The sequence below is a fragment of the Telopea speciosissima genome, chromosome 4 (genome assembly GCF_018873765.1).
Source record: "Telopea speciosissima isolate NSW1024214 ecotype Mountain lineage chromosome 4, Tspe_v1, whole genome shotgun sequence".
Lineage (NCBI taxonomy): Eukaryota > Viridiplantae > Streptophyta > Magnoliopsida > Proteales > Proteaceae > Telopea > Telopea speciosissima.
Window position 1 is genome coordinate 51,148,007 of NC_057919.1, and position 9,737 is coordinate 51,157,743.

Here is a 9,737-nt window from a genome sequence, read left to right on the forward strand (position 1 = left end):
TTTTGTGTTTGCAAATCAAGACATCTATAACCCGTGTGTGAAGGACTGTAACCAAGAAAGACACATGCAGTGGACCGATAATCCATCTTGTGACGGTTAAATGGCCGTAAATAGGGAAAACACAAACATCCAAAGACCTTTAGGAAACCATAATCCGGTGTTTTGTGAAACACCAATTGGAAAGGAGAGATGCCAAGAGAGACAGAGGAGGGCATTATGTTAATTAAAAAAATAGCAGTTTCAAAGGCAAAGTGCCAGTATTTCTGTGGCACAGACCCATGAGCAAGAAGGGTGAGACCTGTCTCAACGATATGTCGATGACGTCTCTCAACGGAACCCTGTTGCTCATGGGTATGTGGCGTAGAAATGCGATGGGTGATTCCAAGTTTTGAAAAATAGTCGGGAAGGGACTTAAACTCGCTACCCCAGTCGGATTGCAGAGCTTTGATTTTTCTACCAAATAACCTTTTTACCAAGGCTTGAAATTAGGGAAAAATAATAAATACATCAGATTTGCGGATTAATGGATAAAACCATATGAATTTGGTATTGTTATCCACAAATATGACATAATAGCGGTGATTAGAGATTGACAGGGTGGGCGAAGGGCCCCAAAATCAGTAAAAATTAAATCCAAAGGGAACATGCTTGTACTACTAGAAGAAGAAAGAGAAAGGCGAGACTGGCTTTGCCAAGTTGACAAGCCTTACACATAGAATGAAGACGAGTACTATTAAATGGTAAATTATTCATACGAAGCATATGCTTAAGGAGATGCTCATTTGGATGCCCAAGACGGTGATGCCAGAGATCAAGTGAACTACGAATAGCAGAATGCGCAGATGGGGAAGGGGAGGAATGAAGCTCATATAGGCCATCCTTACTCGGTCCGGAAAGCAGTGTTGCCTTGGTTACTTGGTCCTTCATAAGAAAATGGGAAGGGTGAAACTCAAAGAAAACATTATTGTCCTGAGAAAATTTTTGCACAGATAACAGAGACTTTGCGAGAGAGAGAGAACATGCAGAATATTGTGTAAATAAAAGGAACGTGATGACAAAAAATGGAATGGAAGAAAAACAAATGTGAGAAATTTGTAAACCCTTACCATTACCCACATGCAATTGATCCGTATCAGTGTATTCGTCATACTAATAAAAATCCTGAAGATCCGAGGTGACATGGTGAGATGCACCTGTGTCAGGGTACCAGGGTAAAGCCGTAGACAAGTGAGGCATGGGTAAGAGGGAAGGGTTAGCTTGAGGATAAGATGGGAAATGGGAAGTCGGGTTTGGGTAAGTGTGATGGGAGGATGGAGGGGGAAATGGGTAGGGAGAGTTGGTAGGGAAAGCAGCCTGTGGATGATAAAAGCACCTATCCGTAAAATGGTTGGTGCACCTGCAGATGGAACACCAAAACCGTCCATATCCTGTAGAGGGTCCATGGCCACGACCAGCACCACGGCCTCCACGGCCCCAACGGCCTCCACGACCACCATGGTTTGGTGGAGATGAGCCGGAGGGACTAGAGGAAGAAGAACGTTGCACAGTGTTTGCAGTTATCTGAGTAGAAGGAGCAGCAGCATCTGTAATCGTAAGTTTCTTCAAAGAGGAGCCATGCAGGAACTCATGACTCAATAGCATGGCATGTAGGTCATCATAACCAATCGCATCAGTTCTTGTCAAGAGGGAAGGCACCATGGATTTAAATTCGGGCTTCAATCCCCGATAGACATGAAGATTGAATGCTCTAGGGCGTAACGAGTGACCCGCAGCAGTGAGTTCATCTGCAATAGATTTGGCACGCTGCAGAAATAAAGACACCGATTCATCAGACTTCTGTTCAAGATTGGTCAAAACCATATTCAAAGCCATTAGTCGGCTCTCAGAGGGAGAGGAAAAGGTAGTCTGCAAAGTGGTCCATATGTCACGGCTAGTCCTTTTACCAACAATCAGTGGAAAGACTTCCTCAGACAGAGAGGAAACAAGCATACTACGGATAAGGGAATCTTGACGTCGCCATGCCGCAGCTTCAGTGGGGTCTGTAGGACATGGGGTGGAACCATCAATGTGGCCAAATAAATTCTGCCCGTCTAAGAATGGTTCTACTTGGGTTTGCCAGAAGATGAAGTTCTTAGATGTGAGTTTCAGAGAAATATAATGGTGAGCATGATTTAAAGAGGGAGGGGAGATGGAAGGAGATAGAGGAAGAGGGGTGGGCGATTCATTCGTAGCAACAAAGGAGCTGCCATCGGCTGCATTAGTATTTCCTTCGGCCATGGCAATAGGGAAGAGAAGGGAGAAAAAAAATTGGTTCAAGGCTTGCTCGATGGAGCTTTTGTGGCTCTTGATACCATATTAGGGTAAATGTTATTCCTCGATTGATTGATAGTCCCAATAGGGATATATATACATGGCATACAATCATGTGTAAACAAGGTAACCCACTATTGGGTGATGTAAAGAATATACAAGAATATTGAATAGAATATTACATGGCTGAAATAGACTATCTATGATGCCCAACCGATTATGTTTCCATAGGTGACTTGATCCATATCACATGTGATAATAATCCGAGAAAGGCAGGTGTATTGGTCCAGTGATCTTTCTCTCAATAGGATCAATCACATAAAACTTCCACATTACTAGTATAATGGCTGCCCAGCTAGAAAACTGTCATTTTTTAGTAAAACACAACACAATCAAAAGGGAGCTACTAACATGGCTCATGATGTAATCATGTAATCATGCAACACATCCATTCATAAGAGCCGAAACGAATTTGCAAGGTCGGAGCCCATATATTTCAAGTGCAAAAAATAATAGAAAACAACCAATTTCTTCATTAGAGCCCAAATGAATTTGAGGTTGTAAATCGAACACGGTTCAGCCCAGTCCAAGCCACCCACAAGGGGCAGGCTGGACCCGACCCGACCTATTGCGCATGGAGAGAACCAGCCACTTAAGTTGTTGGGTCTCTTCCCCCCTCTTTGGTCGATTCCCAATGGGAGTCTAAATAGGGGCATGGGTCTTAGGGTTTTGGCTTTAAATAGAAAGCCTGTAACCCTAAGACCAAATCATCTGAGAAACCAAATTCTCCCTCTCTCCAGTGTTTTGTGTTCTCTTTGGGATTCCTTCTCTTCCCAGGGATTTATGGTGTAGAGTTCTCTGAGGAGAAACCTATTGTGATTGTGGAGATTCGTTCGTGTGCTCGTAATCATAAGCTTGGCTTTTGATCCTTCTTCCGCTGCCTTTCTGTATACATTCAGGTATGATCCAAACCCTAGTATATTGGATCTTGGTCTATGTGAACTAACAGAGGTGAGAGATTACAAACCATATATCAATTTGGGAGAAGTCATATATTTCAGTTAAGAGATTGCAACCCATATATCAATTTAGGTAAAATTCAAGAGAGAGATTTGAGAAAATGCCTGAAATGTTGAAGATTTAAGACAAACAGATGTGGATACCTTTGAATGATTTTTCAGGTTACGCACAATAGTGATGAAGAGATTAGAAGAATTCAACAATTCTGAGATGAGAGTTACATACAACAACGTCAAGGAGTTAAAAAATTCTTAGATGAGAGATGCTCATGAAGGCGATCAACATAGATCTGCGGAAGCTTGGTAGGATCGATTCTATCAATGGAGAATGCTATTAAATTATCTAGAGTAACAAGGGAATCGATCGTTACCTAAAGTCTCACAGATGCAAGACCTCCAACTGATGATAGCCATTTCTCAGTCGTTCCACCCACTACGATCAAGCCAACTTCTCCACACACAAGGGTTCTCAAAACCCAAGCTTTCTCCAAGATCAAACACCAAGAGAGGGAGAGGAAGAGAGAACGGTTCTAGGAAGGGGAGTGCTCCACCGATTTTCCAAGGATGAGAGAGTGCCTCTTGAATTTTGGCAATCTCATGAATATATGTGATTTGCCCTCTCACTCCCAAATTGGTAGCAACATGGGCAAGGAATATTGAGTTTCCTATTGGGACTCAATCACCAACCCATCAAATCTTTTCCACCACGGAAAGATCCCTATTGCTAGAGGAATTCAATATTGGATCAAATATCCAATATTGACCCAACATCTTTCCTTTTCTAACAATCTCCTCCATCCTACTGTAAGATCCAATCTTATAAGAGGATCACGAAAAGGAAATCATGATCAACCTTGCTGCATAAGTGAATGGAACCAAAAGGAAAGGGGTAGGATTGCAATGGGATTCTACTCAGCTTCTAAAGTGTCCAATCACCAAAGATGCCAAGCAAAGTGTAACAATCAACACCCAAGGTTAGTAGATAAGACACGCATTAGTCCCCCATAAAATAATGTTGCATGGTTCAATATAAGGCATGTGTTTGAGACTGTAAATCCTCAATGAACCAATACGTCAATCGAGAGATTCAATTACCTTGATTGGACCAAGAAAAAATCATTTTAAACAAAATGTTCAAGAAAATAGATAATGGTTTGTAAATATATATCTAAAAACATTTCAAAAAACATTTTGAAAATGCTACCAGATTCGGATTTGTGTCCAGTATTATATAGAATACTCTTCTTAACATATTCCTAATGTATGGGGTTGTGGATTCCATGTTGGGCATCTCTTTCGAATACAGTCAGATACTATGAATCCAGTGCACCGATATATAATCAGAGAGACATCAACCGTTGATGCACCAAAACACACAACATCTGAATGCAACGATAAGGACCCCTCAGGTCAAGGGACCAATTGAGAACTACTTAAGAGAATCTTATTTTCTTTATAAACTAATAGTATACTACCTGTGACATTCCCAAGTCATCCAGTCCAATGTACACACGCTATGTACACTCACACTTGTGTCTTGGAAAAGTAACCTTCCTAAGCACACACAGTGTGACCACCATGCCGAACAGGATGTCCAGTCCCGTCCCTAGTGGTGAACAGTTTTAGGTATGAATACCTATGGACAACAACTGAGCTCAACAACTGATCATGCAAATCAAAAATTAAATTCATTAATTCAAAAAGAGTTTGTACATCAGTGCCAATTACGTATAAACTTTATCCCCATATTCCCAACATGTTTCTCAAAAACAATAGGAGATAATGCTTTAGTCATAGGGTCAGATAAATTATCTACCTTGTCAACCTTAGCTATGGTTATGTCACCACGCTGAATGATCTTACGAATTAAGTGATACTTCCGCTCCGCATGCTTATTCGTTTGATGAGCTCTTGGTTCCTTTACTTGTGCTATAGCTCCCCTATTGTCACAAAATAATGGTATGGGTTCCTCCACTAGCTCAGGCACCACCCCTAAGTCGGTCAAGAATTTCTTGAGCCAGACACCTTCCTTGGTTGCTTCACTAGCTACCAAGTACTCAGCTTCTGCTGTGGAATCGGCTGTTGATTTTTATTTGGCACTCCTCCAAATCACTGCACCACCACCAATCATAAAGACCATCTCAGAGGTGGACTTTCTATCAGCCTTGTCAGTCTGGAAGTCCAAATCGGTATATCTAACTACTGACAGCTGATCACAATTGTAAACAAGGAAGTAATCCTTGGTCCTCCTTAGATACTTTAGGATCCCCTTGACAGCTGTCCAATGTTCTTATCCCGGATTGGATTGATATCGGCTCATAATCCCCACAACGTGATAAATGTCAGGTCTGGTACACAACATGGCATACATTAGACTTCCTACTGCCAAAGCATAGGGAACTCTTTTCATAGCCTCAACATCCTTAGAAGTTTGAGGGCATTGTGACTTGGAAAGACCGATTCCATGTATGAGAGGCACATTACCTCTCTTAGAATCCTGCATGTTGAACCTGTTAAGTACTTTGTCAATGTAGGTGGATTGTGACAATCCCAACATCATCTTTTTGTGATCTCTCACAAGCTTAATTCGTAGGATGTAACTGGCTTCAACCAGATCTTTCATTGAGAACGTTTTGGATAACCACATCTTTATAGATGAAAGTAACTCCTCATCATTCCCAATGAGAAGTATATCATCCACATATAGGACAAGGAAACAGATGGCACCCCCATAAATTTTCTTATACATGCTTGGTTCATCAATGTTTTGCTCAAACTCAAATTCCTTGATAGTTTAATCAAAATGGATGTAACAGCTTCTGGAAACCTGTTTCAGTCCATAAATGGACCTCAACAACCTACATACCTTATTTTCCTCCCTTGGGGAAGCATAACCCTCTGGCTGATCCATGTATATGACCTTATCAACATATTCATTAAGGAAAGCGGTATGTACATCCATCTGCCAGATCTCATAATCATAGTATGCAACAATCGATAATAGAATCCGAATGGATTTAATCATCGCTATTGGTGAGATGGTCTCATCGTAGTCGATACCCGCTTTTTGAGTGTATACCTTTGCCGCCAGTCTTGCTTTGAAACCTTCCACCTTTCCATCCATACCTCTCTTCCTCTTGAAGATCCATTTACAGCTAATGATTTTCACCCCTTGTGGCAGATCCTCAAGAGTCCAGACATGGTTAGAATACATAGAGTCTATTTCAGAGTGCATTGCTTCCTTCCATTTATCTGAGTCAACATCCTTTAGAGCCTCAACATATGTATAAGGATCCATGTCTGAACAATCATACACCATGTGGAATTCTTCCACACTTTGATCTCCCTCTATGAGAAGATTCAAATGAGTCAGTGGTCGTATAGACCTCCCACTTAGTCTAGGCTCTTGAGGCTGTTGCTCCTCAGTGGGTACGTCGGTTGAAATTTCTGTGGGTGCAGAGGGTAGCTGGTAATTAGATATTTCCTTTATGACCACTGGATCCGATCTCGGTGAGACCATCTAAAAATGTCGCTTGCTTACTAGCTATGATGTCAAACCCCAAACCACCCCCTAGGAGGTTTGGGTAGGTGACCCGAATTGCATAATGACAATCCGCCAAATCCCACGGATCTAGAAGTAGTGCTTACATTCACGGAACCACATTCATCTCGTTACCATAAGTAAGATCAAAGTGCTACAGAAAAACTACAATTCAATAATAAAAGGAAGCATAGCAATACGGGAAAATGATGATAATATATACATAAGAAAGATTGTTTGTACATTTCCCTGCACCCATAAACAAAGAAACTGAACTGATAAGTATAGAACTACATATATAGACATATACATGGTGAGCATACTTAACCCCAAAAAAAAGAAGTAAAAAGAAACTACAACTGATCCACAGTCAGAACAGGGAAAGCTCCTAGCAAAACAAAAAGGAGTTCCCACACCAAAACATCAGAAGCACTCCTTAACGGTCTTCATCAATGACTACCGAGAAAGTATGCAGGATCGTATGACCTCTGTCGGGGTCCACACCAACATCATCGTAATAACCAGGATTCTCCTCCTCGAGATAAGCCTCCATGCCACACTGGCATCGATCTGTAAAATCATCTAAGAAAAATATTGTACAACAGAATATGAGCCCCACTGAGCTCGTGAGCAAATAACATCAATCATGCATGCATATGCAATCACAATTCACAATTCATATGATCCTACATGATGTGTGAGTCCAGATTATTTATTAGCCACCTAACAATACAACTAAGTTAAGTTAGTACTACTACAATCCCCAATACATGTATCTCTGGTGCGGGCTTCTAACCCCTTCCCGCGATACACCCATTAAGTTGTCAGAGAGGACTAGTCAGCTCCCGCATCAGTCACCAAGGTCAGCCCGACCAGCCCTCTGTGATTAACCCGTGGGATAATCCATTTCTTTTCTCTTTTCTTTTCTTTTCTGGCTTATAGCCCATATGCACCATTCCGGTGTTCTATTCATTTCATTTTCTCTTTTCTCATTTTTTGATAGTCGCCCCCACAAGCATCAAACACCTTAACCCTTGTTGGCAAGGGTGCGTAGCACGGGTGATGAAACTCTAGCCCCATGTCTATATGGCATCGTATGAGTCAGGTGGTGTCAACCGCATCCCATACTACGGGCTACCATGGGCCTCATTTCCAAGTCAACTACGGCATCTAGTCTAACAATCACAATCATCATATAAGAATTCAGTGTTGATCAACAGACTGTCATTATGTAGTGATTTGAGTAGTTGGAACATAAATAAATAACACAACATAAATGATTCAATTCTGATTAGCCAACATAGTATCATAATTACACTTGCACATATGATATTATTATTCACTCACCTGAGTTGGGTTCTAGATACTCGTTAGCAAACTCAGCTCCAACAGCAGTCTGATTGTTGTCCTCGAGCGTGGGATCAATTCCTAGATGTAAATCAAAAGTTGTCATATTAGGGTTTCAGTCTATCGCTGGTACTCCTAGAGTTAACCTAATCTTACTGGGTTGACCTAGTACTTGGTTGGTACTCATTTGGGATCACAGGGCTCGCACTGAGCATTAGGTTCTTATCCCGATGCCTCAACCAGTGTCAGTGGCATAAAGGGTAAAATAGTCATTTTAATGGTTGTACCTGACCCTAGGTCAGATCAGGTCCATAGTGCTGTCCACAGCTTGTCTGTGCTGTAGGACGAAGCACAGCAGGGTTTCTTTCACTTGCAGGGCCCGGTAAATTTCGTCCTCGAAATTTGGTTACCTTGTAATCCTAAGGGTTGGGGATACTTCTCTTTCATTTCTTCTTCATGTTCCCATGAAGCTTCTTCTATCGGGTTGTTTCTCCATCGAACCTTTACAAAGGCGACGGTGCGGTTATGGAGGTTATGCTCCTTTCTGTCCAATATCTTCGTGGGTTGTTCTTCATAGGTCATATCCATAACCAACTGTTCAGGTTCAGTTGACAGTATATGTGTCGGGTTGTTAATATACCTCCTTAACATCACCACATGAAAAACATCGTGGATGCCTGACAAAGATGGTGGTAACGCCAGTTGGTATGCTACGGGTCCCACCTTATTAAGAATTTTGTAAGGACCAATGAATCTTGGGCTCAACTTGCCTTTCTTGTTGAAACATAGCAATCCTTTAGTTGGGGATACTCGAAGGAATACTTTTTCTCCGACTTCAAACTCGATGTCCTTCCTTCTATTATCCGCATAACTTTTCTGTCTTGATCTTCCCTCTTATAGCATCCACCTTGTCGCAGGTCACTTGAATCATTTCGGGTTTGAGATATTTCTGCTCACCAACTTCATCCCAATAAAGTGGAGTTCTACATTTCCGTCCATAAAGTGCTTCGAATGGTGCCATGCCAATGGTGGAGTGGTAGCTATTATTGTATGCAAATTCCACCAGAGGTATGTGAGCATCCCAACTGTCATTCATTTCCAAAACACAGGCTTGGAGTATGTCCTCTAGAGTCTGAATGGTTCTTTCTGATTGTTCGTCTGTCTGCGGATGTAATGCTGTGCTAAGATTTAGTTGAGATCCCAATGTCTTCTGCAAACTTCTCCAAAACCTTGAGGTGAACCGAGAATCTCTATCAGACACAATACTGACAGACACACTGTGTAGCCGAACTATGTTTTCAATATATTTAAGGGCAAGCTTCTCCATTGGGTAACTTATCTTGATCGATATGAAGTGTGCCGCCTTTATTAGTCCGTCTACAATCACCCAAATTGCTTTCATGCCCTTCTTGGTGTTGGGAAAGTTTGTCACAAAATCTATAGTTATCCTTTCCCACTTCCATTCAGGTATGGGAAGTGGCTACAATAATCCGTACAGTCGGTGTCTCTTCGCTTTTATT